At 35.5% G+C, this 22,501-nt stretch overlaps 2 long non-coding RNA genes across 4 annotated transcripts in view; both read right to left on the bottom strand.

Moving 5' to 3' along the window:
* The window catches only part of LOC126693742 (uncharacterized), a 72,064-nt gene that overhangs the window by 46,369 nt on the left and 3,194 nt on the right, over positions 1–22,501 (bottom strand). The gene's annotated exons all lie outside the window — the stretch shown is intronic.
* LOC126693739 (uncharacterized) lies at positions 1,940–21,674 on the bottom strand. 3 transcript variants are annotated; one of them, XR_007645502.1, is made up of 8 exons: positions 21,660–21,674; positions 9,068–9,138; positions 7,725–7,836; positions 7,431–7,591; positions 7,021–7,122; positions 2,515–2,697; positions 2,243–2,297; positions 1,940–2,146 (listed from the first exon to the last, which is right to left on the bottom strand). It is a non-coding gene; the product is annotated as an uncharacterized LOC126693739 (long non-coding RNA). The 3 variants fall into 3 exon arrangements; XR_007645503.1 differs by lacking the exon at positions 7,431–7,591 and having other exon boundaries at positions 1,942–2,146; XR_007645504.1 differs by lacking the exons at positions 7,021–7,122; positions 7,431–7,591; positions 7,725–7,836; positions 9,068–9,138; positions 21,660–21,674 and adding an exon at positions 5,666–5,714 and having other exon boundaries at positions 1,953–2,146.

The following is a 22,501-nucleotide window of genomic DNA, read 5'->3' on the forward strand; positions in this document are numbered from 1 at the left end:
ATAACCCAGGATTGGCCGGAGCAGGGGGTGTTCTTCGAGATCACCAGGGCCAATGGATTGCAGGATTCTCAATACATGTGGGCCTCGCAACAAACAATATGGCCGAGCTAGAGGCAGTTAGACAGGGACTGGCAATGGCATGGAATATGGGAGTAAAGAGACTACAACTAGAACTAGATTCCAAAGTGGTCCTAAACTGGCTAACAGATTCAAATTTAAATTATCCCACTAATATTCTGCCCTTGATCTGTGATTGTAGGAACCTTTTGGAGCAGGAATGGGAAGTGCGCATGCAACACGTGTACCGTGAGGCAAATGGCTATGCAGATGCTCCAGCAAAGCGGGGGACCCATCTCCGAAATAGGATGACTATGTATAATGAATGTCCCACTTTTGTTTATGTATCATATGTGAGGGACTTGACTGGCCTGGGGGAAACTCGGCTTTGAAACCCCAACACAGTTATAAGTATTGTATGAACTCAGTTTATTAAATAAAACCTCCCACTTTTCACCAAAAAAAAAGAGTCAAGGAGTTTGGTGATAAAATATAAGTACATAACCCTATATGGCCAGGTCAGGAAAGTTACGCACTGACTTGTCGTTACATCTTTAAAAGTAAATTCATACCTTAATTTAAGTGTATAAGTTTGTAAAGTTTTATTCTGAAGACTTAAATCCAGCCCTGCCCCCCACATCCCACAAACATTTATATCTGTAGAATAACCATAACGCAAAGGGTACACAGTTACACGTGCTAGCAAAGTACATGTGAAAAAAGACAAATTTTTTAATACATTATATATAATAAAATAAAACAAAATACATTATAATATGTTCCATAGGGAACACATGCATGCTTAGCTTCTCCCGCAAACTTAATGATGGGTACCCCATGCACATTCTTTATTTCTTCTAACCTTAACAACCAAATGATTTTATAAAATCGGACAAACAAAGGTTGAGTTTGGATATAAGGATTTAAAATCAAGGAATTTAAATAATAATTGATATTATACATTGGTTTATATGAATTTAACAACCCAAAATGATTTAAGCTTTCAAAATTTTGTTCAAACAAAAACACTTGTAATGTTACAAATTTAACATTTTACATATATAATCATTTCAAATAAAATCTCATCAATAGAAAAAAATTTACCCTCGTTTAAATTAAAAAGTGAAATCCAAATCCCCCTTTTTAATACTTTATCCAAAAGGGTTATACACATAAATCATTCAGAAATTCTTTATTGTTGAACAATTTTTTATATATATTTTTTGTGGGGTAGGGGAGATTTGAAATAAAACTCTCTATTGAAAATATTAAGAAAGCAAATTGACCTAAAAATCATTGACACTTCCTTGTTTAACAATTAAATGAATAAAGCATAAAAAGGGGCAATAGAATTAAAAATAAAAAAGTTTTTGAAACTTTATACCACGCAAAATTCTAAAAACTACAAAGGAGAATGAAATTATAATCCATATTACAAGCATCATACAAACAATTTTAGAAATTGTGGAGAGAAGGTTTGCATGATGGAAGAAGCTATAAATATCCAAAAGAGGGAGGATCACTTCGACAAGAAAACACTTCATCTTCTATTCCTATTTATTTTATCTCGTCGTTTATGATGCATACTCATGTAACCAAGAAGCTGGATATACTTCAAAAGCACTTTCTATGAGGAATTGGGGACACCCAAAAATTACCAAATACAGTAGTAAAAGTGGAAGTTTAGCATTTTATTGAATCCAGTGACTTAACATAGGAGAAATTATATAAAATGCCAACATTACCATAGTACTAACAAGTATTACAACATAATAAAATTTCTATTCCACACTTTCATTTCAATTGAAAAGTAAGAAAATTCACTGATTGTTTTATATTCTATTTTTTTATTTTTTTATTATTGAACACGAAAACTTTATTTCACAGAAGAGGAACATATAGTCCATCTCCATCCAAAACTCCCAATGCAGAGAGAGGAATGGGAGAGATGGGAGGTGTTCCTAACATTACGATCACATGCCCAGAAAGTAGAAACAATTGGAAGATCACTTACAAGTTCAGAGATATACTTCATTTGTACTGACGTCTCAGCTATAGGGGCAGCAACTGAAAAATTGGGAGTGTAAAACTGCAATGAACAGCCATACGGGAAAATAAATTTTAGGTAAAATGAGTACACAAGTAACTTTAAGAAAATTATGTGAAAGCTACGGTGAATCGTTACCAACAAAGAAGAAAGTGATATCTCTCAATAATCTTGAACAAAACACCAACCAACCCTACAGCAACAATGAAAATAATCAATAACAATAAGCAAAAACCAAAAAACAGTGTCGTCCTTTTAGACACATTTTCTAAGAAATGACGTTTATGAACCATTTGTTTCAAGCATTTTCCATTGACAAAAGCCCTGTGCAAATGATATATATTTATATATAAAACAATGTTACTACCAGGATTTCTGAAATAATTGGGTCAAGGAGAAACCAGTCCTACCTTGTCCAGTATGCTTCATCCTGATGTTCTTGTCAGCAAGCTTCTAGCCATAGACTGATTCTCCACCTCTTCCATTACCAAGTGCAAAATTACTTCCCTGGATCATGAAGTAGGGAATAATCCTGTGGAATGTGCTACCATTGTAATGAAGAGGTTTTCCACTCTTTCCAACAACTTTCTCCCCTGAAATAATTAAAAAGAAAGGAACCTATAAGATGAACTTCTAAGACCATCTGTTGTGATAAGGCCACAGTCAAGATATTATTCAATGCAGAACAGTCAGGACTTTCCTTATAAATCTACAATTCCTTTTACAATTTGTTGAGGAAAGAAGGGTGGCAATGGGGCATATATAGATAGTTGTATCTAGAGCATCTTTTAGGTACAAGAGGGTTATTGTTAAGATCAAACTTGTGGTTTAGGTGTTTCATTGTTTAGAGATTAGAGAAATAAACTTGATGAAAAAACTAGCGTGGGTTTAGTTGTGAGATAATGGGAGAATGAGATAGAATAAGGAATTGTTGAAGAAGTGAAAGATAGAGATAGAGAGAAAATTGAATTGAGAGGGATTTAGGGAGAGAATTCTACGAGAGTATTATAGAGAATTCTACGAGAGAAAGATCCAAGCAAATGCATCACAATTCACTCAAGAGATTAAAGTTACAAGTTGAGTATTTATAAAAGGACTTGCTCCAATCCTATTGGTTGTTCATTTTCTAAATATGAATATGTTATATGTGGCTATTCCCATATTTAACATGTGTTAAATGAGCTCTAAATTGAAGATGGGAAAATTCTTTTTTTTTTTTTTTTTATACAAGATAGAATTTTTACTCTAGCCTAATCTAAATGTATATGTATGTGAAGCTCCCTCTAAAAGACTTGAACCCCGACTCTTACCCCCCACACCCCACAAGCATTTATGCTTGTAGCGTGACCACCGCACCAAAAGTGCACAATGAGATGGGAAAAGCATTTATGCTTGTAGCGTGACCACCGCACCAAAAATGCACAATGAGATGGGAAAATTCTTAGATACTCCCGGAGTACGAAGAAATGGTACTCCCTCCTCTCACATTCATGATGGACCCTATTTTGAATTTAATGAGTAAACCCCACCATGAATGTGAAAGAAGGGAGTATCATTCTCAGTACTCCGAGAGTACCTAAGAATTACTCTTGAAGAAGAAGCTAGACTAGGAAGCAATTGCTATTCAGACAATTTAGCGTGTTAAATGGGCAGTAGTATAAGCAGTGTGCCAAATTATTCTCACTAGTCGCAAACTCACACAATGTGTGGGAACAGAAATATCATGTAATGAGGTATAATATATAAAAAGTAAAAATTACTTCAAGTATTTTTTTTTTCTTTTTATCTCTTCAAATATATCATTTGATTATTCTAATTTCTGTTGTAGTGTATTATATTTACCTAATATATAACTAAACTTTATAAGTTTCAAATTTATTACTCAAACTTTTCATCTCTTGAAAAATAAGGAAATCATCATAATAATAAGAAATTATCACAAAATTACAATGTAATCTTAGCCAAAATTAAAATGAAATTAAAGGAATAAAAAAACAAACTTTATAATAATTTATTACTCAAACTATTGGTAGGCATATTCAAATTCCTTTTTTTTTTTTAAAAAAAAAAACTAAATATTAACCCAAACCAAAGTTTAACCAACACTATAAAAGGGGAAGAGAAGACTTTCTGATGGGAAATATTAAAAAAAAAAAAAAAAAACACACACACACACACACAATACCAAACACATATTAAAAAAGAAAAGAAAAAAGAACCATTAACCTTAATTAGAGTTATAAGAAATAATAAAAATCCACCAAAAGAAAGTAGGAAGAGAGAGAGAGAGTACTCATAGTTTTCTGTGAGAAAAATATGGATTGAATTGGAAAAATGATATCAAATTTGTACAAAATAAAATAGAGAGAAGAAGAGTCAAAATATAAGAAAGATGAAGGAAGTGTAACGTTAAAGTAGAGAGTAGTGGAGAGATAAAAAGACAAAAAGGAAGGGGAAAAGTTTGAAGAAGTGTAACTGGGTGTGAAATAATAGGGAGAAGAAGAATTTAAAAAAAAAAAAAAGAATTCTACAAGTATTTTTTATCTTTTTGTCTTTATAAATATATCATTTTATTATTCTAAATTCTATTGCAGTGCATTATATTTGCCTAATATACAACTAAGTTTTATAAGTTTCAAATTTATTATTCAAATTTCTGATCTCTTAAGAACTAAGGAAATTATCATAATACTAAAAAATCATCACAAAATTACAATGTTATCTTAGCCAAAATTAAAATGAAACTAAAGGAATATATAAAAAATAGACTTTATAATAATTTATTACTCAAACAATTGGTAAGCATATTCAAATTCCTATTTCCAAAAAAAAAAACTAAGTATTAACCAAAGCTATAAAAGGGAAAGAAAAGATTTTCTGATGGGAAATTTAAAAAAAATAAAAAATAAAAAAAACAAACAAACAAAATACCAAAACACATATTAAAAAAGAAAATAAAAGAGAACCATCAACCTTAATTAGAGTTATAAGAAATAACAAAAATCCACCAAAAGAAAGGAGAGAGAGAGAGTACTCACAGTTTTATGTGGGAAAAATATAGATTGAATTGAGAAAATTATATCAAATTTATAGAAAATAAAATAGGGAGTAAAAGAGTCAAAATAAAAGAAAGAAAAAGGAAGTGTAATGGTAAATTAGAGAGAAGTGAAGAGATAAAGAGAAAAAAAGGAGAAATATTGGAAAAAATGTGACTGTAGATGTGAACTAAAATAGGGGGAAGAAGAGTTTTTTTTTTTTTTTTTTAAGAATAGGGGAAGAAAAGTTTAAATAGAGATAAGAAAATATAGAAAATAAGTGGATGATCATGTGGCTGCTGATGTGGCTCAATAGAAGCGTAGCAACTATAAATACAACGCTTCAACTTTTAGATATATATATATATATATAGAGAGAGAGAGAGAGAGAGAGAGAGAGAGAGAGAGAGAGAGAGAGAGAGAGAGAGAGAGAGAGAGCTGCTTCAAGAAAGCAATTGCTATTCAGTCTTTTCATATAGGTGCACATCATGACTCCTTTATGAATCTTCTGTCTTTTCATCCCTACCTTGTGTTTGACTAATTTGGAAGCACTAGGTGTATGGATTGCTTCATCTTTCTTGCTAGTGTTAGTCAGCTCCATCTTTCTCTGGTCATGACTTGTCATAATTTTGTTGTGATTCCTATTGCTCTTCTTTTGTCTTTCCTTCTACTGACTTTTCAATGATTTTGCATTATTAGAGCACTTGGTACTTTAAACTGCTCTTAAACCACCAACAATACCAGATGACATGTGACACGCTCATTTGAGCTAGGGATAAGGGCATTGATTTTCTTCTCTCTCTTTCTTTTCCTTTGCTCTACTGAACCATTCTTCTCAGTTATAGAACCCATTGCTTTGTGTTTCCTCTTCTCCGGCCTAAAAACAATAAAGCAAAATAAGCAAGTCCAACGGTAATGAGATGCAGATCTAAAGGAAGGATAGAGCGAGATCTAAAGAAAGAACAGATCATCATATAAATTTAAAATGTGATCAGCCGTACATGGATCCAGAAGCCTTTGTAAATGAATCTGCAAGCGTCATTTCTGTATCACCAACACCAGATTCTTTGGACTTGTTTTCCCATGGCGGTTCTGCAGTAAGATATACAAAGACAGCATAATCTTCCATTCTATATTTAAAATGATTCTTCATCAAACACACTTCAAATGAACTCCCATCAAAAGAAAAACCACTGTAGGAGGGACATCAGTTTCCCCATGTTTAAACTGATAATGCTCATTCATTAAGGGGGGAAAGAAAGTCATTATGTGTCTTCAACTAGAGGACTTCATCTAATATATGGGTGAGGACACACATTCAGAATATACAAAGGCTCAAAGCCAGACACCAAGCTTCGAACACTAGCTTGGGTTCATTTCATGCACAATGTCTCTGGCATGATTTAACCTCCTCCAGATTTCTTCTAATCCCACTTAACTATCCCCCACCTCCATCTTCGTCGTCCACCTAGTCGAGCTCACAGGACACACTTCTGCCATGTTAATTGTGCATGACACACACCAAATCTTCGGAAGGCTATCTTAGGACATGCTGCAACATTACATTGCTAATGTTTTTCTCAAGATTATAAAATATTCGGAAAGCAGAATAAGCATGTGGGTTATTAATGCCACGTGTCAGTAATTTACCATTTAAAACAACGCCTCCATGGCAAGGAACCTATGATCTAGCTATATTTGCAACACCAACAGGAGAGATTACACAGTTCAAAAATATTTTATTCTGGTCAATAAATTTCAAACTTGGGGGCCTAGACAGAGCTCAAAGGAGTTCTCAACCAATTAATTGATCAAGTCCCTCCCTAAAATTAAAATAAACTATATTTAATAAAGAGCATAAACAGGAAATGAAAGAATCACCTCCAAAATGGCCTTCAGAAAACCCTTATATTTCTCTGGAGTAACTGACTCGACTATTGCAGAACCTCACTTCCGTATCAAAATCGCCATTATTACAATGACCTGTAAATAAAGATGTACGTGCATGTGTTGAAAATTTCCAACACCAACACCAATACATTTTCATTATTATGTATATAAGGCAAATAAGTGCTTAATGTCAAATTTGCATGTGCCTATGATCTAAAATGATGTCTGGGGACACTGACCATGGTTGAACTTCATACACAACATCAGACAAAAGACTGTGCAGGTCTTTGTCTTGTAAGCATGACACTAGTACTTTCAAAACAGCCCTTAAATATGCAATCAACTAGCATCGAAAGCAAAATCGTACACTCTGAATCAGGAGCAATTAAGAGAACACTCACTTTTATCACTTCCCCCACTTTGGTATGCAGCAAAGATAAAAGTAAGGGAAAAGATCAGGCATTGACAGAGAGATATCTACATCCTGATAAACCAATACTGAGAAAGCAGACACTCTTCCACTTTTTAACTGAGGATATGAGCCAGAAAGATAGCCCATTATCTGATTATTGTAAAATCATTAGATATTAATGATGAAAGCAGCTGTGGAACTGGTGATACATCAAAGGATCAAGTACTTAAAGGTACCATTAGTATTAAATCAGATGTTGAAGTAAAATCAGTTAAATACTTACCATGCTAAATCAGTTTGTGACAAGGTGCATCAGAAATAGCTGATGAGTCTTCCAAGCTGGCACTTATCTTAAGGAGTATATCATAAGAAGTTTTCCTGTATTCTTCATTGCCCTACATATAAAAAAACACATTACTAATGCAGCAATCTCTCTTGTCATGGAATTAGTACTATATTGATAGGTAGACAGAGGGGGAGGAGGAGGTGGGGCTCAAACCACAAAAATTGGGCACCACAAAGGATGCCATTAGCACTAGGTATCACTTGAACCCCGACTTTTTTTTTATATGTAATAAAAATGTTATTCGAACGTTAAAAAAAAAGAGTCACCCAAATATACACAATGTATACAACTGGGGATCAATACAATCAAGAACATAAATTACAAGCATCCAACAAATCATAAATCGAAGAGATAGAATGGCTTCCTACGATTGACATCCAATCTAATAGAGTTTTAAAAAAACAAAATTTTGGATTGATTATTGTCCTTTCAAAATCCTCAAAACACCGGTTGTTTCGCTCTATTTTAATATCAAATAAAAATTATAAAAAGCGTGAGGTTACAATTTAACTTAAGTAATAATGACACAAGAAGCTTCAGATGACTCAAGTACTAAGCTTACTTCAAAAGGTTGACAACGGAAATGCAAAGTAATACATCAAGAAGAAAGACAAAGTTGGACCACAGCCCCCCACCACAACATACACACAAAAGAAAATCATAAAAGCATAAAAAGGGAGGAGGAAATATTGGCATACATAAACTACCAAATCATATAATCTAGTTTCCCATGTTGCAAGATAGTAAAGCTCTTAAGGACCTCTCAATATTTTCAGATGATTTGCTTACTATACATACTGTCATGTATCCTCAGGGAAAATATTATATGAGTGCATTGACTTACTAACTGGGGATCATAATTGACTTCAGATGAATATTCAATTTAGCGAAAGAAGACTTCACGTAGATAGATAAATCTACTTCAAAAGCTACTTTATTGGCAGCTAGGCTTCCACTATCAGTATCAAGCCCTTTTGTGGGCCAAATCACAATCCACCAATAGTAGGGTAATGGTAGTGAACAGCCATTATCTGATTAAGAGTTTTAAGCTCCAAGGTTTTTGGCCAAAAAAAAAAAAAAAATTAAAGGATAGAACTGTGTGACGTGTATGGGATAAAGATCTCATTATTCACATTTACACAAGATCAGGCCTAAAATTCAGGCAGAGCTTCAAAGATATACTCTTAATAAACTAATAAGTTTGAGAGAGAATCAACAGACCAAACAAAAGTAGTATAGGACAGTTACAACATCATACTTCTACAAATAATAGCTCATACCTCCTTTAATGTGAGTATAATTCTCACTGAGTATAAGAAAGGCCTTCGTATTCTCCTCCTCCCCAGCTCATCTGCACAAGCATACAAAGGTTTAACAAAAAATCAGCTAAAGAAATTTAACAGCCTTTTTTAATACTGTACAGAGAAGGCTGCCGCTTCACATATAGGGCTGAAAGCATAAATGTTTGTAGGGAACTAACTAACTACAATTAACATGCCAAATGAGCTGAAAGCAAGTACTTATGAATGTACCAGAAAAGCATAGGTCCATGAGATGCGTTTGCAATATCTACAATGCAAAATGCCAAAAGCAACTGATACATCTAAATATGTATTAACTATAAAGTATAAACCAAACTTACTCACCCAAAAGAATACCTATTCAAATGTGATAAGAAACAACTAATTGTGCCGAATAACCTCTGGCTGTAATTCAAGTAAGCAGATAATCTTCATTGTGAAAAGAAGTGAAACAATGGAACCATGAGAATGTAGTACGGCCTCATTCCGCATAAAATGTTTGTGGAAGATCCTTTGAAACTAGAATACAAGCACAGGTGCCAAGCTCTGAATTGCAAGTTGAATAGCTTGAAAAATGAAAAAATCTCACATAACACAGATGCAAAACAACGAGTTCAGGTGCCAATATTGATGAAGTGAAATATGCATGCACTACTTGTAACTAACTTTGACTAATTGACCTTGATACATGAATTAACCCAAATCTGAGTTTCCCATTTGAGTTACAAGTTCCCAACAAGTGCATTTAACTATCAAGAAACTGCTATAGGATGATGGAAGTAAGAGGAGAAGGCAGGATAAATCGGCATTGAAAGCCTTAAAGTGCCATTCGGCAGTTAACCTTCCGTACCAAAATGTCGATGTCAGAACCAGTGGCGGAGTCAGGATTTTGGTTCAGAGGGGGCAAAATTAAAAGGCAACATTTAAAGTGAAATTAATCTAAAAAATATTAATTGATAATAATAACAAAAATAAATAAACAATTATAAGAAAATAAATATATTTCATATCATTAAAATAAATAAACAAAAAATAACCAATTCATAGTTACTACAAAATCTACAACAAAAAGTTTACAAACTGATGTGGTAAAAATGTGATTAGTGTTATTTAAACAATATAATCAATAGGTGTTTGTGATTATTTTTTGTAATTGATGACATGCTAATTTGTAAGATATAAATAGTAAAATTTGTAATATCTCTAACATCATTTAACAATAAAATATTGCAATAACTATCATAAATAGAGAAAATAATGATAGAAATTAAAAAAGAAAAAAATTGTGAAATAGGTGTCAAACATGGAACAAGACAGAAGCTTACAAGAACAGTAGAATAGGTGAAAAGGGTATATGATTTGACGTTTGAGAAAACTCTTCTTCTTTTTTCTTTTTTCTTTTTTTTTTTCTTGTGTCAAAATTACTTTCCAGTTTCAACCAATTGGAGTTATTTTTCCTTTCTTTTTCCTGTGTCAGACTCAAAGTCCCTTAAAATTACAATTACATGTACATGGATATTTTAGGTGGAGTCAGGGGGGGCAGGTGCCCCCTCTCGCCCCCCTCTGGCTCCGCCACTGGTCAGAACCTCCCAGTCTTGCCAAATTTTGAGTTCCTCTGTTTCTCAATGCGGCAACGATGTGGGTTCCGGTCTAAGTTCTTTTCAGTTTCCCTCCCTATTGTGGCTTTTGAAAGTATGTCGAATGTTTAAATGACAAAATGATTCATTGAGCAGACACAGCAGGATATTCACTTCAATCTGGATCCAGTGAAGTGGTTACCTCCTGATGCAAGCTGTTTTAAGCTAAATGTTGCTGGTTTGAGCTTCAAAGATGGGACTGGAGGTGTGGGAGCGGTAATTCGTGATAGAGCAGCTGAGGTGTTCGATGCATTGTTTGAGAGATTTTGTGATTCATCATTTGTAAAGTTGTAATTTTCAATTATATTTTGTTGGCTTTAATTTCATGTTAAATTTGATTATATTTCTTCAATCATTTCCCTATATGTTTGTGGGATTTAATATAAGGGTTAAGTGTGTGAAATTGGTGAAAAACTGTGAAGAAAAGACAACTCATGACTGACTTGCAAGTGGACAACCCGCAAAAGGCCAGCTAAAGAGTCAAGTGTCAGAAGATATCTCGCAACTCATCTCGCCACTTGGCCAACCCACGAGATGCACTACCAGTCTATTTTAGTATGCTTTCCTCATTTCTTTACCTACACTATAAAAACTCACATTACCCACGAAATTGTAAGGAGAATTTTAAAGAAAAAACCTTAGAAATCCATTTAAGAGTTAGAGATTGTACACCCACAATCATCTACACATTTCTCTTAGTTTTCCTCTACTCCTACCTCTCTAATTACAAATCCTTAAGAGATTTTTAGTCCAAACACATACCTCATCCAATCTGAGTGTTGCGAGTTGTTTTGGTGCCTATGGGGAGCATTGGATGAAGCCATTCCTTGGCGTATGCAGTTGGAGATAATTGTAGGATCCCAATAACTAGTGAAGACAAGACTCGGTAAAGTCCGTTGGGAGCAGAAACTTGGAAAGTTCAAGTACTTTAGGTAGATTAGGCTTGGAAGGTCTTTTTGATATCCTTGTACTCCAACTTTATTCACTAGTGGATCATTTCAACTTGGAGGGCTGCAGATAGGTTTTTACGCCTAGTACTTCGATTTTCCTCTTCGATAACACATCACAGTGTTATCTATGTTTGCATCACTCTTCTCTTACTTCTTGTGTTTTTTTATTACTTGTTTATTATGTATGCTTATGCACTAGGAAGTAGTCTCGGTTAATTGTGCATTGATTACTCTTATTCCGCACTTAGTTGAGTAATTTAAAAGCAATTAAACTATAATTTAAAATTGAAGGTCTAAACAAACTTTAGTGTTTTTACACTATTGAGCTTTCAATTGGTGTCATAGCGGGTACACATATTTAGATTTAATTATCTTGTGTGATCCTAGATTGCTTTTTGAGATGGACCTCCCTTCTTTGATGGGAACAACTATGCATTTTGGAAGGTTCGCATGCGTGCATTCCTATGTGCTATCGATGAGAGTGTTTGGGACTCTGATGAGGTTAGGTGGGTTAGACCTGAAAACCAAAGGCCGAATGGGATAAGGCCACATTAGCTTTGGCCAATGCCAATAGAAAGGCAATAAATGCTATTTTCTGTAAAGTGTCTACTGATGAATTTCATAGAAATTCACATGTACAAACCACCAAAGAGGCTTGGAAGATCCTGAGACAACTTACTAAGGAACCAAGAAGGTCAAGGATACAAAGCTACAAATTCTCACTACTCGGTTTGAGGAAGTGAAAATGAGTGAGGATAAGTCATTCGAATCTTTTTATGGAAGACTCAACGAGATTGTAAATGCCAAGCTCAATCTTGAGGAGAAAATTAAGGAGACCAAAGTTGTTTGGAAGGTCCTAAGGTCTCTACCCGAGAGTTTCTGGGTAAAAGTCACTGCTATTGAAGAAAGCAAGCACTTAGATGCTATCAACATCCAAGAGCTTGTTAGGTCTTTACAAACCTATGAGCTTGGACTGACATTGTATAAATCAAGCAAGTCTTTGGATCTTAAGACTGTCAATGAGAAAGCTGATGACTGCTTGGATGAAGATGATGTTGAGAAGGAAGTTGCATACCTTGCCAAGAACTTCCAAAAATTTCTCAAGATGAAGAATAATGGGAAACCATTTGGTAAAGGAAGGTCATCATCCTTCAAAAAGGATTTCAACAAAGATGACAAGCACAAGAAATAGGCCAAGTGGAAGAATTCCAAAGATTCATCCTCAACTCAAGGAATCGTTTGCTATGAATGCAATAGGCATGGACACTTGAAGAGGGAATGCCCAAACTATTTGAGAAGCAAGGGTAAGGTTCTCACTACCATCCTTAGTGATTCTAAGAACTCTAGCTCCGATTTGGAAGATGACTGTGATGGTGATGGAAATAATTCTGCCTTTATGGTAATCACCTCAATAGATTCAAAGGACGAATTAGATGAGTTGAATGAGGAACTCGGTGAGCACACCGATGTTGAGGAAGTTGAAGCTTCCGATGATGAAAATGAATATCTTGAAGAAGGTGACAGAAAATTTCAAGATGCTTATGATGCTTTGCTTGAAGATTGTGGCAAATATGCTAAAATTGCAAAGAATGTGGTCAAGAAGATGAAGAAAATTGAAGAAGACCACAATTATACTCTTGTGCAACTAAAAGGTGCCAAATGTGAAGTTGGGGATTTGAAAGAAAAGCTGTTGACTGCCTATTCCAAGACCAAATTCCTCGAGCTTGAGGTGATTCAAGAAAATGCAAAAGTTAAGCACGTATCAACCAAAAAGATTGACAATGTCCTAACATCTCAAAAGACCTTCTCGAATAAGACCGGATTAGAATACACTAGTGGAGGAAGTTCAAGTGCTAAAACCAAGAAGGAGATGAAGTTTGTGTCAGCTAAGGTTGAGGAGAAGCCCAAGGTTGAGGGTCCGGTTGATGTGAAGAAGGCCATTGTGGCAAAATCTAAGGCAAAAGGAAAATCATTGCCCAAGAATCAAAGAGAACCTCAAGTGAAGCATTTTTGCCATCATTATGGTATTCGTGGTCACACTAGACCAAATTACTTCAAGCTTCATGCAATCAAGAGAACTAATCAACAAAACGCTCCTAGAAACGGAAAAGGGAAACCAAGAGGAAAGCAAGCCGAAGGAGAAAATGGTGGTCCTCTCATTGACCATGTCATGGAGATGCTCACTAGCATATCATCATGCCTAGCTAGTTTCACCCTGAGATTTGAGCGTTATGTTTCTCGTACCCCCTGTTAAGGATCTCACTCACAACACCCATGCATTGTGGGTGAAGAAAGGTACTCATGCATGATCACTATACCATGTCCATGCATTAATTCTTTCAATGTTTAGGGACATAGTTTCATGCATACTCTCCTTTGCATTTTCTCTTTGCAATGACTTTTGGTCATCATGCTTCCCTCTAGCATGTTTCTTTTACTTGCTTTTGTTTAAAAATTTGTTTGTTTTGATCTTACTTTATTGCTTTTGTTTTGTACGAGTAAAAATCCAAAATCACATAAAAAGTATAAAATCCAAAAAGTTTGATTGCTTGTGTTTGTGTTCATATCACATGTTGAGTTTAGCCTAGTACCTTCGTACTAATGGTGTAGTTTATTTACAAGCTTGGTCTTGCTATGTATGCACATATATTGAATATGACTGAAATCTAGAAATCTATGTTTCATTGTTGTAAATAAATCTTCAAGCTTGTCATGCATGTCTAGCCAATATTCTTGATCAATCTTGATACATTCGTAGACTTGATTTTATATATCTCCTCAAATTTAATTTTTTGTCAAAAAACTCTTCAAACATCAATCTCTAAAAGGAGAAAGAGTTGAAAGAGTCTTGTTTCAAAAACAAGTTAGACTAGGAAAATATGGAGCCAAATGTATTCAAAAATGTATGATACTAAATCCAAAGGCTTATTTTTCAAAGAAATATAAAAAATTCATGGCATTGATGCTCAAAAATTGAGTTGTATTGATCAAAGTATGAAAAATAGAAGCCAAATGAAAAGTTTTCAATCAATGTAAACACTTTGGTGAGTCATATACGTTCATTTCTATTCATGAGATAGATCTCCTGACTTAGTGCTATTTGTGTATAATTTGATTGAATTGATCATTGAAGCTTCATGCTCGACTATGGACTAATTCATACTTGATAATCACACATAACACACAAGTCTTTTGTTCAATGAATATCTATTTCATTAGTGTAATTGTATGTGTTTAAATGTGACGTGTATATGCTCAATTATTTCCATCACCATAATTGTACTTGTTAATCAAACCAAAAAGATTTTTGAGTATTTTATTTGTTTTTGGAAGTAATTTGTATCACCCATGCCTTTGAAAGTTTTTCTCTAAAAGCCAAATTTTTGTGTTCAAAAACTTAGTGTTTGGCAATTTCGCAACTCATCTCACGAGTGGATTGAGTCTCAACCCAGTCGCGAGATGAAATGAGGAAAATTCAATTCCTTCACAAAATCAGGCAAAGAGTCTCGTGACTTAGCTGTGAGTGGCTTGCAACTTAGACCTGACTCCCGAAATCAACCCTGTGCATTTGCACATTTTGCGAGTAACCTCGCGATTGGCTCACAAGTCACTGACTCGCCAAATGTGCGAATTGACAGTTTTTAAAGGACATGAAAAATCAGTTTTCAAAAACTGTCTTTTTGTTCTTTGCGAGTCCCTCTCCCCAAAACTCAAAATTTCTTCAAAACTCAACCATTTTTCCTTGGATTTCACTTCTTGGACTTCCCTAAGGTAATTTCTAACACATTTTAACTTTCAAGTCCTTAGTTTATGCTCTAAATTACTTAAAAACTAAGGTTGGGTTTATTTTGCATGGGGGTTTGGGAAAACTTACATTTTGTCAAATTTTTGTCAATTTTTTATTAGGCTTAGTCCCATTTGTGTTTTTGATGATAATGTTGGCCCCATGTGGCAAAAATAACATGCATTGATGTAGATGTTACACATGTTCATGCATTTCATCACATATAGGGTTTAAAGATGCATGCTAGGTGTTTGATAAAATGCTTCTATGGCATTTTTAACTCATTTGGACTCTAATGAGTATCAAACTTTGGGAATTACCATGTTTACTTATTTGTAACATATTTTGATCATTGGATGTGTTTAACACACTTTGCCCCATTAGTGCTTGTTCATGTATAACACACCTGCCCTTGATACACACACCTTATCGCCCTTATCATGCCATGTCGTTATTCATTCTTATGTTTTTTTTTTTTTTTTCATCTAGCATCCATAGCATGTGTTTCTAACTTTGTTTATGTTCTTTTAACTTAGTTTTTAGAGTGTTTTTGCTTTGTTTTTGTACTAACTCACATTTAATCAAGTTTGTTGCCATTTTGTGTATGGTTTGTGTTTGTTTTTGCAGATGTCTTCTAGGAAGAAAATCATTGCAAAAAGGTCTGCTGAGCGCCTCCGTTATGACAATCAAAGGTTTAGAAATGGAGATGCTGACACCGCATTCACTGAATTCTACAATGAGGCTGTGATAATTGTAGAAAGGGAAGTAAATCTTGAGTCTTTATCTTATACCTTCATTCCAAAAGTGTTTAGGGATAGAGTTTGGGGTACCCTTCTCATTGGATTCGGGATTATGTGTGATCCTCTTATTCGGGAGTTCTTTTCGAATGCTATTATGGAGGGTGATCATCTGAACTGTTGGATCAGAGGAACAGAGTTCTCAGTTTCTCCTACATCAATCCAGAATCTACTACAAACCCGTCCAGTTGCTCTAGAATCTTCTCTACCTTATGATGATAGAAGGACACTGATTGTAGAAACAGTAACAGATCTTGGTGGCAAACAAAAACGCCTATCCATCCAGACCATGCATACGGTGGATTTCTCTCTAGAAGTCAAAGCTCTAGCATATATCATGTTCTTCAACTTTATCCGGTTAAGAACTTGACAACCTTGTCACAACCAAGGACCTTACTCCTTCATGATCAGCTCAAGAAGAAGGAGATTGATATTTGTGCCCACATGTATTATCTTCTTGCAAAGTGTATCCGGAAGAAGAAGGTTCGAATGACTACCTTTTTTGGGCTTGATCATGAGGATTCTTCAAGATAAACGGGTCAAGTTTCCATCTAGTTGGGTTCCTATGAAAAGGGAATATCCAATTTCATCTCATACTATGATCAAAAGTAGAGTGCGTCTTTAGGGTTATAAGAAGGAACCAGCAGAAAAGAGGGCACAAGGAGAGGCTATTGAAAATGAAGGTGGTGATACCAATGAGGAGATCGATCGGTTTACACTTGGTCCAAAAGAAATTCCACCTTCACCTCCATAGAAGCAACCACAGGCTCAGGCCCCAGACCGCCTCAATCTAATTCTTGATAGATTGGACCACTTGCAGAGGTCCTTTGATGATCATGCTCTATACTCCAGAAAACAATTTGTCTACCTTCAAGCGCAGATTACTCATCTCTTCAATCGCTTCCAGAACATTGGGATTCCAACGACTAGTGTTTTTGGCCATTCCGGTCAAAAAAGTGGAGTAGTATTTGTTGAGGTGGAGTACAGATTGAGGGGGAGTAGAAATATCTTCATACCTTCCTATAACTATTTTCTTATATTTACATTGCTTTATTTAAGTTTTCAATACTTTAGTTTAAAACTTAGGTTACTTTAGTACTTTTGTACTTAGTTTTTATAACCTTTATGATGCTTTTAATTATCTATTGCCTTCTTGCTTTAGTTTTCTTTATTGCATCATATGCTTGTTTGGACATGCAATTAGTTTTGGCTTTGCTCTTAATTGTTTGCATGTCCAGATGTTCATTTACTCGATACATGTTCATTGTAGTCATTTCTTAATGACTGTTCATATTTGATCAAGTTATGCTTTAAGTTCAATTCAATTGGTTTATACTTGATCACATTTTACTTGTTCTATATACATGCCTTGATTTCTACTTGTCTCAATCTTAATGAAGTAATTTGTTATGCACAAGTTGTGGTGCCTAGCCCAAGGTACCTGATGAGTCTTTGTACATCCTTGGGATTGTTTGGCAAAGTAAGCTGTTGTATCGCTCTAATTTGGCCTAGATTCACCTCAATGCCTTGATTTGTAATCATATACCCTAAGAACTTTCTGGCACCTACTCTGAATGCACACTTATTGGCATTGAGGCGCAGTTTGTGTCGCCTCAAGATTTTGAAGGTTTCGTTTAGGTTTGTCATATACCTCTCATCTTTCTTACTCTTGACCACCATGTTGTCTATATAAACTTCAACTGTACTCCCGATCTTATCCTTGAACATTCTTTTCACCATCTGTTGGTAAGTGGCCTTTGTGTTTTTCAGCCCAAAGGGCATTACAGTATAATGATAATTACCCTCGAGGGTTATGAAAGACATCTTCTCCTAATCCTCAAGAGACAAAGCAAATTGATGGGATCCTTGAAAAGCATCTAAGAAACACATCCTCAGATACCCAAGTGGCATCAACTAATTGATCAATCATTGGGACAAGGAAGAGGTCCTTCGAGCACGCTTAGTTCAGGTCAATAATATCTACATAGACTCTCTACTTCCCATTCTTCTTTTTCACCACCACTGTATTTAACAACTATTCAGGGAAGAACACCTCTTTAATAGCCCCAGCCTGTTTCAAATTTTCTACTTCTTCCTTCTCAACCTCCACATGTTGTTTGGCAAATCTCCTTAGCTTATGCTTTTTAGGGGGGAATAGGGGATCTACATTCAACTTATGGGTGATGAAGGTCGAATCTACATCGGGCAACTTATATGGACTCCAAGCGAAAACATCCAAATTTTGTACCAAAGATAACAGCACTACAACATGGTCCTCTGGTAGTAGGCTTTTTCTAACCTAGAAATATCTATTTTCATATGGGAGGATTCTAATCTGGACCAACTCTTCTTCACTGTTAGCCCTAGTGCCTTCATCAGGTTTCTGTGATTTCTATAATGATTTTGGTTCCACTTGCTCCTTCTATTTGATCTAATGATTGATCGTGGCCACTAGGCATTGCCACGCCACTTGCTAATCCCCCCTGACCACAGCAATTCCATCTTCGATTGGGAATTTAATCTTCATATGTAGTGCAAACAATACCACTCCCATGGCATGAATCCAAGGCCAACCAAGAATTGGCGTGTACAGAGAAAAGGCATTAACTACTATGAAGTTCACCATTGCCTCCTTCCCTTCAATCATGATGAGTGAAATATGCCCCTTGGGTACCACTACCTTCCCATCGAACCCCACCAAAGGCGTGTCATACTTTGCAAGATCTTCTGGCTTCAAACCCAGGCCCTTATAGAGGTCGGGGTACATTATCTCAACCCCGCTCCCTTCATCTATTAACACCCTTTTGACCAAAAAGCCTCCAATTCTTGATCCCACGATGAAGGTGTCGTCATGTGGCTGGGACGTCCCCTCGAGGTCATCGTCGCCAAAAGTGATCGGCTCTCTAGTCAGCCTTTAGCCTCTTCTCTGGCTAGTCTGCAACTTTAGGGCCTTGTTGGGAGGTAATGCTCAAAATCCCTTTTTAGCGACTTGCACTTGCGCTAATGGAGGCTGCATGGATAACTTCAGTAATTCCCAAGGGCAGAGGAATTGCATTTCCTCAATTTCCTGAGGTTTGCCCTGTCGTGCTACCTCATTGCCCAACCACAAACTCCTTAAAATGCTCGGCCTTTACAAGTTTCTCCAAATGATCCTTGAACACTCTACATTGTTCGGTGGTGTGACCCTTCTCTCGATGATATGTCCAATACAGGCTCTGATTCCTCCTAGATGGGTTCCCTCCCATCTTACCCGACCACCGAAAGTAAGGTTCGTTTTTTATCCGCTCCAAAATCTTGTGAACTGACTCCTTCATTGCTACATTAACACCTCCTGTACAGACCTTGAGCTCCGATGCCTTAACTTCCCTCCTAGGTCATTGCTGAAAGCCCCCGGGCCGCAGATCCCTATTATATTGAGAGGTGGCCGAAGCTTTTGCCTTACTCTGCTGTTGGTCATCTTTCAACCTTTTATATTCCTCAATCCTCCTCATGAGTTGATGCATGTTCTTGGGGGGTCGCATAGTCAGCGAGTCTCTCAATTCAGACTCTTGGGGGAGGCCCAGTCTGAACGTACTTGTCACAACCTGCTCATTCCCCCCACCTATCTCATTGTATAGCTCCTAGAACCTATTGGCATATGATCGAAGGGTCTCCCCGCTTCCCATCTTCATAAATAGCAACGCGTCAATGGGCTAGAGGACCCAGCTACAAGTGATAAAACGAGCCCCAAATGCCTAAATCAACTCTCAAAAGTGACCCCTTCCTTAAACCGTTGAACCATCTCATTACCATGGGCCCGAGACTGGATGGAACACTTTACACATTAGCCCATCGTTCTAAGAGTATAAGGATATCAGTTGAATGTAATGATTGACATGCTCCACTAGGTCAGTTTTGCCGTCATAGCAAATAAATGGGGGACAGTTGAAACACCTAAGCATCTCAGTATGTTCTATCTCATCAGAAAACGGTGATCAAGTGGCTCTCCGAAGTACACAGCTCATGGCATCCAAGGCAGTGTTGGGGTGTTGTGGACTAAGGGAGTCGCCACCTAGATTAGGTCTAGGAACCATATTGGGTCTTTTGAGCCAATCACTTATACACATGGATCCACGTACCAAATTGTGGGTCCGGAATTTGGGTATAGCTTGGAAAGGTATTGACACCCAAAACCGCCCGGCTTGTGAGCCAGCCTCTATTATGTGTTGCTAGGCTATATTTAATTAAAGAGTTTATTAAGAGAGCTCTAATCCTTATCCTAAATATACATCATGCACTTAAGGAAATACATAACATGTTAGAAACATATCACAATATAAAAGGAAATAATTCAAACACAAACAAACAAAATAAAATAAACATGGCAAGTTGACACTTTAATGAAACACACAAGGAAAGAAAATCAAATTGAAACAAATAAAACACAAGTCAATCATATTATACTAAAAAGGAAGAAGATAACAACTAAAACATACACATAAGGAAAGGTTATAAAATAAGCTAAACATGGCAAAAGATTCAAACAAACATGAAAAACAATTAAACCTAAATAATTAACCTACATTGGAGTCAAAAAGAATCAAATAACATATGGAAAATAATTAAAGATAATAAAAACAAGATTTTACCCTAATCTAGATTCGTGGTGCGTGCGCATACTCAAGTACGCATACGCATCTATGAAATATGCGTACGCGAACTCAAGTATGCATACGCAGCCTCTAATACAGATTCTAAATAAAAAAATAAAAAATAAAAAAAACTACATTTTTAGAGATTTAGAGTGTGTTTAGATACCACTTATTTTGCTAAAAACTAAAAACTGAAAACACTGCAGCAAAATAATTTTTAAATATGTAAATAGTGCCGTAGGACCCATTTTTAATAAAAGTTTTGTTAAAAAAAGATGTTTATGGATCCCATGAACAGTGCACAGAACCCACTGAACAGTGCATAATCCCACTTGTGGCGCTTTCCTCAAAAAAAAAAAAAAAAAAAGTGAAACGCAAAACACTGGGTTTTCATCCGTATTCAAACGGATACTTAATCAAACAAACATATAACATGTATGATCAAACAAGCGTATTAGAAACCCTAAAAAACTACACTAACCTAAAACAAAAACATAAAACATCAACATAAACAACAAAACATGAAACAAAACAAAACAAACAATTAAACTAAACTACTTTAAATCAATAAACATGTTAAACTAACCTAGGGATTGCAATAGCTATATAAGAATAAGAAGAACATATTACAAACAACCTAAAATCAGATTAATACATATCAAACATAATCATGAACATCAAACAAATCAAATAAAACAAATATAAAAACTATGTTAAGAAACTCATGTAAATCTTATTGAACGAAGAAAGAGTTCATGGAAAGAACACTTACCTTGCTTTAGATTATGAGTTTAGAGTTTGTTTAACCAACCCCTTAGTGCCTACAACACAAAGATTAGATTAATAAGACAAGAATAATCAAAAGAACACAATAGTTTAGGTAATCACAACTCAAGAACAAACTTTAATTGAAAAAGGTTTTTGAGAAATCAATTTTGGAAAATAGTTTCTGCCTTAGAACTAACTAAAGAGAGGTTTTAATTATGTAAAAAATGCTCTTAGGTACTGCTCTAGGGTTTTGAAAAGAGGAAAAAATGTTTAAGAGAAGATGGAGGCCAAAAAATCACTCTCTCTAGTCAGGATTTTGATTGGAAGCATAAGATGAGCATTTATATCTAAAATTAGGGTTTTGGAAGGCTGTTTAATGATCTTTGGACGTGCTCAAGGGTCCATGTGCCGGCTCACATCAAATAATGATGTTTTGGGCTATTAAAATGATGTTTTAAAACCCAGAAAATCGGACTGCCCAGTTGGCCCAACTTAAAATAGTCATAACTCACTCAATATAAGTCCAAATTAGGCAAAATATGTGTTCAAATTGAAGCCCAGGATGTTTACTTTTCAATGAAATAAACCTCACTCAAAAATTCTTTGTAGATCTAAAGTTATGGCCAAAATAGTGAGCAAAGGTCATTTTCAGTATTGATTTCAAAGTGATTTGAGCACTTTTGAGTTGTAATTAATTCCAAACTATTGTGAATTTTTTAATTACCCTAGGTTGACATATATCAAACTCATCATTGGGGCCAAGAACCAAAATTTATTAATGGGTACAAAATACGGTGTCTACAGATACCCATGTCTATCTCTTCTCAGTGTTTTAGAGCGACGCTC

This window comes from Quercus robur, chromosome 7 (genome assembly GCF_932294415.1).
Source record: "Quercus robur chromosome 7, dhQueRobu3.1, whole genome shotgun sequence".
In the NCBI taxonomy this organism is placed as follows: Eukaryota; Viridiplantae; Streptophyta; class Magnoliopsida; order Fagales; family Fagaceae; genus Quercus; species Quercus robur.